Below are 7372 nucleotides of genomic sequence, written 5' to 3'. Positions count from 1 at the left end.
AGGGGGGGGGGGGGGGGGGGGGGGGTGGCGGAGGAAGGGAGAAGGATGCCGGACAAACAGTTAAGTATCAGTATTTTAGGGGTTGGAAAGATGGCTTCACCATTAAGAGCACTGATGGCTCTTCCAGAGGACCTAGGTTCAATTCCTAGTACCCAGATGGCCGTTTACAACTGTTTACAGCTCCAGTTCCAGGGGAACCAGCATACTCACACAGACATACATGTAGACAAAACACCAATGCACATAAAATAAAAATAAATAACTTAAAAAATAATTATCAGTATTTTAATTAAGTATTGTTGAATTAACTCTTCCTTTCTGTACAGAATCCCTGAATGCCATGTTCCCCTCATAACTGAGGCCTTCCCAGCTCCCTCCCCTCCCCAGACTTTAGAGTTTGGATTACCCTGGTGCTAACATTCTGCTTGCATTCTCACCCAGTATTGTGATATCCTGGATCATTACTTCTCAATCCTTGTTTCACATTAGAACCATTAAGGGCCTTTAAAAGAAAACCACAGTGATTCTGCACACATGCAACATATACACACTCTCCTACTCCAGTCTCTCTAAATACCCTTATTTCTTTATGCAGCCAAATAAAAAACCAGTTTTTTAACTTTGTAAGTATGTAAACTTTCTCAGTTGGTTACTTAAAATAATCCTACTTGCCAGTGATGGTAACTCATGTCTTTAATCCCAGCACTCGAGAGGCAGAGGCAGGTGGATCTCTGTGAGTTTGATGCCAGACTAGTCTACAGAGTGAGTTCAAAGATGGCCAGGGCTACATAGAGAAACCCTATGTCAAAGAAATAAAAAAAACAACCCTACTTGTTCCTCTACCTGTATGGATATTATCCTTTTCTTCTGTTTAATATTTTCTTTAAAAACAAAAACAAAACCTACCTTAACTTTTAGTAGTCATTTACTTTACCTATGCACATACTTATGAAAAAAATGCAGCCAGTAACTAAAAACATAAATAAAAGTGATACTACACAGACTGAGCAGGTTATATTTAGGTATATAAAAACCAAAAAAACCAAACCAAAACAACAACAACAAAAAAGGACTGTCTGGTTTTATAAAAGAAGTCTACCTAGAAGCCAGAGGGGGAGGCACATACTTTAAAACACCATCTAAACTGGATACCAGTTCAGATTTCTAAACTTAAGGCAAGATTAATTTCTATTTACTCTATCCAATTTACTTTCCACCAAGCTATGCAGAATATCTTTAAATAATTTAAATTTGGGGGCATAATCCTAAGTTGATAATTCAATTTATTTAAATTTCTGCAAGTCCTTATGTTACTTTTTTAAACGATCATGTTGATAGACCTCATTTTAATAATCCCTCCCCCAAATTCTTTTTTTTTGTTTGTTTATTTGTATTTTGCTTTTGTTTTGTTTGTTTGTTTGTTTTTAGTTTCTCAAGACATGGTTTCTCTATATAGCTTTGGAGCCTATCCTGAAATTAGCTTTGCAGACCAGGCTGGCCTCAAACTCACAGAGATCTTCTTGCCTCTGCCTCATGAGTGCTGAGATTAAAGGCATGGGCCATCACCACCCAGCCCAAACTCACTTTTACCAATGAAAAAAGTAAAAAATAAGAAGACTGGAGAAACGGCTTGGTGGGTAAAGTACTTGCTTTAGCATCAGTACCTCAGTTCGTATCCCCAGATACATACTTGTAAACTCCAGAACTTTGGGAACAAAGAAAGACAAGAACATCCTGGGAGCTCGCTGGCCAGCCATTCAAGCTGAATGAGCAAACTCCAGGTTCAAAGAGAGACTATCTTCAAAATAAATATGATGGAGGACCACAGAGGAAAACACTTAACATCCACCTCTGGCTTCCATACTAACACACAAAGATCTGGGAATGTACTAAGTTGATAGAGTATTTGCCTAGCATACATGAAGCCCTGAGTTTTTTCCTTAGGAGAATAGAAATATAAAATCAATGCTATTAAAGCTATGGAAATATTTTACAAAAGTCATTTTATTGTTATTATTTTAGTTTATTGTTTACCTTTATTAAAACACAGTTAAGCTTGGATAAATACAACATGAATCATTAATTTTAAATTGGAAAAAAAAAATTTCACTCCCACACAGTAAGTCTGCTTCACTCTTCCCACAGGTAAGAAAGAAACTGAAATAACAAGAAAGCTACTAAAAATATTGGAATTCACTGAGAATGCCAAAGTCACAAAAGCACATAGCCCAGTGTGAAGCAATATGCAAAGCCCCCGCATCACAATGTGGTAATGCCTGGAAGGGGAGCCTCACTACTGTTCAGGGCAAACAGGCCCTGCATAGCTGGACGGTCAGGCAACTTCACCATGCCAGACTCTACCTCCTTGTCTCTTAAAGCCTATCTACAGAAACAGTGCAGTAAGTTGGGAGGCCAAAGGTAAATAAAAAATTCCCAGTCACTAATTGAAGGGCCTGACATCTACGTCTAGAAATCAATGTCTGAAATGCTACAATGAACACTTCCTACCACACAACTCCTTTATGTGTGTCAGGCTGTAAACTACACCCTGACAGGGGTTCTCAATATTGGGTCATGACCCTTTTAGGTGTCAACCAACACTTTCACATGAGTCTCCTAAGACCATCAGAAATCACAGATATTTCCAGATATTACAGATATTTACAATTTGTAACAGTACCAGATTACAGTTATGAAGTAGTAACAAAAATAATTTTATGGGCCGGGCGGTGGTGGCGCATGCCTTTAATCCCAGCATTCGGGAGGCAGAGGCAGGCGGATCTCTGAGTTCGAGACCAGCCTGGTCTACAAGAGCTAGTCCCAGGACAGGCACCAAAACCACAGAGAAACCCTGTCTCGAAAAACCAAAAAAAAAAAAAAAATAATAATAATAATAATAATAATTTTATGGTTGGGGTCACCACAACATGAGGAACTGCATTAAAGCGTCGCAACGCTAGGAAGATTGAGAACCTGCTCTATGACATCTTTGCATTAAAACCCAATTTTATTATTTCTAGAATTTGCTAATATCAATAGAAAAGGTAAATAAGAGCTAGTAGGCATTCAGCTAAGCAAATGGCTAAAATTAAAAAGAGGAAAGTATTTCAATGTCATCTTTACTTACTGCTCCTGGGCTTTTACAAGCCCCGAACAGGACGGCTTTGTGTGGTACTGTTTCTTCCAGTAGCTCCTAGTTAAACAAAACTAGGCTTTTTAGTGGGGACAGTGGTGTTATACACCTTTAAGCCCAGCACTTGGAAGGCAGAGTCAGGGGAATCTTGTGAGTTCGTGGCCAGCCTGGTCTACAGAGCTAACACCAGGACAGGTAGGGCTGTTGCACAGAGAAACCCTATCTCAGGATGGATGGATGGATGGATAGATAGATAAAAATCCCGACTTGGCTTTTTAAATTTAGGCATTCACCTATTCTACCGATTAAGCTTCAAAAAAAAAAAAAAACTCTATGAGACAAAGTATTTTTTTTAAATCATCACTTAGCTATTACAATAATTACAGGTGAAAAGCCTTGATTTCTAGCATTTGCTTTAAAAACTCCAGAAGAAAAAACAAATGTGTTGGGAGTTGGGGTAACAAAAATAACAGCAAAAAAATTCTTAATTTCACTGCTAGTCCTTTTGTGTATAGTCATAAATCTCAAGAATAAAGTCAATAAAAGCAAACTGGCAATAAAAAGCCCCAGGTCTAACTTCCTTCAACAGAACACATTGCATGAACACTCTGTACCCTTGCAAAGTGCCATAATTAAGATAGTGGTTGACAGCCAATGTTTTTAAAAATCTTCAGCTACAAAAATCTTCAGCACTTGGGAAACAGAGGCAGGCAGATCTGAGTTTTAGGAGGCCTGGTCTACATAGTAAATTACAGGCCCAATCAAAGCTACAAAGCAAGGCCCTGTCTCAAAAACATTACACACACACACACATTTGTTCTTACATATATTTGTTCCAGTGTTCAGAAACATCTGAAGGGGGATAAAAATAGCCTGGTAGGCAGTAAGTTCCCTTACTCACTCTTAAGCGCTCTTGCCTCGTTTGTCAAATATCATATTCTCAGAAATATGTTATCAGCCAACATTCGGGGAGGCAGACACAGAGACCGTGTTAAATTTGCACTCCTGAAACATCTCTATCACCAGTAAGAGCCTTCACAGCTGAGTAGCCCTATATTCTGCCCAGGTGCCACCCAACCGTAGTTGTTTTCTGTGTTGAGAAAGCCTATGTTCTATGTGCTGTAGTCCATCCAGGCTGTCCTCAAGCTCAGGACACTTCCCCTGACTAAACCTCCCATGCTAGAATCCCAGGTGATAAAACATCACATCTGATTTAACTTTTTATAAGTTCATTTCTAAAATACTATGTTCTTGGCCCACAAGTATTAGGGGACAGGAAATCTGTAATTTCTCCTAAGGCTTATTTCAAACAATGTAAACTCTAGAGCCATGAGTGAATAACAGCCATTCCAAAAGAAAACAATCCAATAAACTTTATAGGTAAAGCTGGGTTTGGTGGGAAACACTTCTAATATCAGCACTCTGAAGGCAGGTAGAGGCAGGCAGACCTGTGAGTTCAAAGCCAGCCTGGTCTATGTGAAGAGTTCCAGGACAGCCAGGACTATACAGTGCGCAATAAAGTAAAAATAAACCTTACAGGTAAGGTTTATTCCTCTAAGGAACTATAAACGTATAGATAGGATCAAACATAAAAACAGCATTCTAGGGGCTGGAGGAGAGATGGCTCGGTAGTTAAGGGCACTTGCTCTCTGGTAAAGGGCCCAGGATGGATTCCCAGCACCCACATGGTGGTTTACAACCATCCATCACTATACTTCCACGGGATCTGACAAGTTCTGACTTGTGGACGAGGCATACATGCGGTGTACATATATAAGTGCAGGCAAAACACTCATACACACCAAGTGAGTCTTAAAAAAATTCTAAACAGTATCCTCTAATAGTTGCAACTAATAAAGTGAAGATGTTATTTTTGTCCTAGAAAACAATCACTGGTTACATTTCACACTCATGGCTGCGGTTAATGTAACAGCTTGAAAACAAGTAATACAATAGGACTGTATTTGAAATTTAACAACGAGGACAGGGGAAGGTGATTAGCAAGTGATTTCCAGCACAGCCAAATACATTCCTGCAGAACTCTACTTAAATTCAGAGTGGTGCCGTTTGCCTGTAATCCTAACATTTGGAAGGGACGCACAGAGATCACACTGACCATTTAGAACAGAATGGAGGCACCTGGCGAGCACCTTAAAGCTCATAAGCCCACAACCAGTCCTCTTTAATGAAATGTTATCCAAACAATCCTTTGCAAATGTTCTTGCATTGAATACTACAATTTTAATTAGTATTTATTCGTGTACTGATCAAAAAAAATTTACTGCTGGCAGGAAGCAGTGATGAAAACTTTTCCACCTAAATTTCTAACTATAAAGCCAGAAATCTTTCATTGTCAAATGCCACAACGTTTTCCAACAAAGTTTTGAAGAACAAACTGCACTTCATATTTCTCAGTTGAGAAATACATGCGTCCACGCCAGCTAAGTTCTAACAGTACTGTTTGAGGACGAGGAGCACTAGCAGGAACTTGTCTAGCACCTTCGGACCTGTCCAAACACCCGTGAACTTCGGCAGGGGGTAGGGCGAGGGGGCGGAGTCGTAAAATCCAGTCCGGACGGAAAAGAACGAACTTATTCTGCCCAAGATTTCTTAAAGCCTTCTCCAAGCTCCAAGGGGAGGGCTGCTTTCCAAACAGTAAGACTCAACTAATCTCTTAGCCCAAGTGAAGCCAGAGATCAGGCCAAAACACGTAAACACAAAATCGGGAGGCGCAGGGAGTCCCCGCCTCTTCCTCCAGAAGTCACTCAAACCAAAACAGTCGGACTAGGCTAGCCGAGGGCTGGGTCCTCCCCAAGCCGCCGCGGCCTAGTGTCCGCCACTCTCGGGGCGCTCCACTAGTCTCCTGCCCGGTAGACGCTCCCCCGGATCCGCCGCGGCTTAGCTCGCCCGCTTCCGCCGCGCTTCCCACTCCACCGCCACCCCGAGCCCAGGCACACGTCACAATCGCGGCCCCGGAGAAACTTGTCCTTGGGAAGGAGAGCTTCGTCACCACGGAGACGGTTCCCAACACTCGCCAGGCCTAGGTTCCACGGCCGAGACGGGACGCGAGCGCCGGGTCCCCCGCCAGGCACGCGGCCCTCCCGCAAGCCTTACCCGTCAGGGCCTCAGCCCGGCGCGCTCCGCCGCGCACCGAAGAACAGCAGCCGCCGACACGGCCGCCACCCGGCTTACACCGGCTGCACTGCCTCTAAGCCGAAAGCCGGCGCGCGTCACTTCCGCCCTAGGAACGCTCGCTTCCGCCGCCATCTCTGCGCATGCTCCCTGAGGACACGACCCACCAGCCCGCTGTGCGTGGCTCCTGGTGGTTTCCCCGACAGCTTGTCTCCTGGGACTTTCGCTCAGTTATGTAGTCATCACACAACACAGTCCGTTTAAGACAAATTAATTGACTTGCCAGCGAGGCGGGAAGGACCGCTCAGAGGCGGCCTGGGTCATAAATATATCAGTCTGAGCCAATACATCTGCTTAAAAAAAAACCCCAAGAACGGTTGAGGCAACCACGGAATGAATCATCATGTTTCTGTGTTGCCATAAAACTTATGACATTTACAGTATCACCAGCGAAGAAAGGATAACAGATTAAACATTAAAATATTAATTATAAAAAATCTGCTTTCATGTTCTTTCATTTTCCATGTAATCCAAATCCATATTGACTTCCACAAGACAGGTTCTTAATATTCGCTGATTCATTTGTTTCTAATATATTGAAATCTTTGAAGGTAGGGTTCTTAAGGGGGACTCCATTCTGTTCCTCCAAAAGGAAAGAATGTTGAGATATAGGCAGTTGAAGCAAAAGTTATTTAGCAAAGTATTCCAAAGGGACGTAGCAGTACATTGCGTTCGGCATTGTGGGATTTAGAGGAGTATTTAGGAATGAGGTGGGTAGTATATTCAGGAAGTAAGGTGATTAATATTCCAACACAGGAATATGATGATTTGACTAGAATATACTTGCTTCCATGGAGTTCCAATTCAAACCGAACGTTCAACAGAGAAAGGTAAACTAAGTCAAAAGTAATTTTAGAAATTAAAATTTAAATTATTTTCGCTTCCACATCATGATAGCCAAGTCTTCTATTTATTCCTGTGTTGCTCTAGCAAAACCCATAAGGGAAAATGGGTTGCAAAACCACAAAGTTAATAATAATATAATGAAACAGATCTTTTGAGGTTCCAGACCCTTCATTTAGTACAGCTATGGGAAATGCCATATAT

General features: G+C 41.8%; 1 protein-coding gene across 2 annotated transcripts in view; it reads right to left on the bottom strand.

Annotated features, from left to right (window-relative positions):
* Tax1bp1 (Tax1 binding protein 1) overlaps nt 1-6413 on the bottom strand; it is a 62305-nt gene extending 55892 nt beyond the window's left edge. For both annotated transcript variants that reach the window (XM_050155437.1, XM_050155438.1), the window contains exon 1: nt 6248-6413. The gene's annotated coding sequence lies outside the window, so the exon portion shown is untranslated. The remainder of the gene's footprint in view (nt 1-6247) is intronic.
* Nucleotides 6414-7372: the final 959 nt, after the last annotated feature.

Source organism: Alexandromys fortis, unplaced genomic scaffold (assembly GCF_014885135.2).
Source record: "Alexandromys fortis isolate MF-2015 unplaced genomic scaffold, M_Fortis_MF-2015_v1.1 scaffold_93, whole genome shotgun sequence".
Taxonomy (NCBI): domain Eukaryota; kingdom Metazoa; phylum Chordata; class Mammalia; order Rodentia; family Cricetidae; genus Alexandromys; species Alexandromys fortis.
The sequence above is the reverse complement of the archived record's forward strand: the minus strand, read 5'-3'. Positions and strand labels throughout refer to the sequence as shown.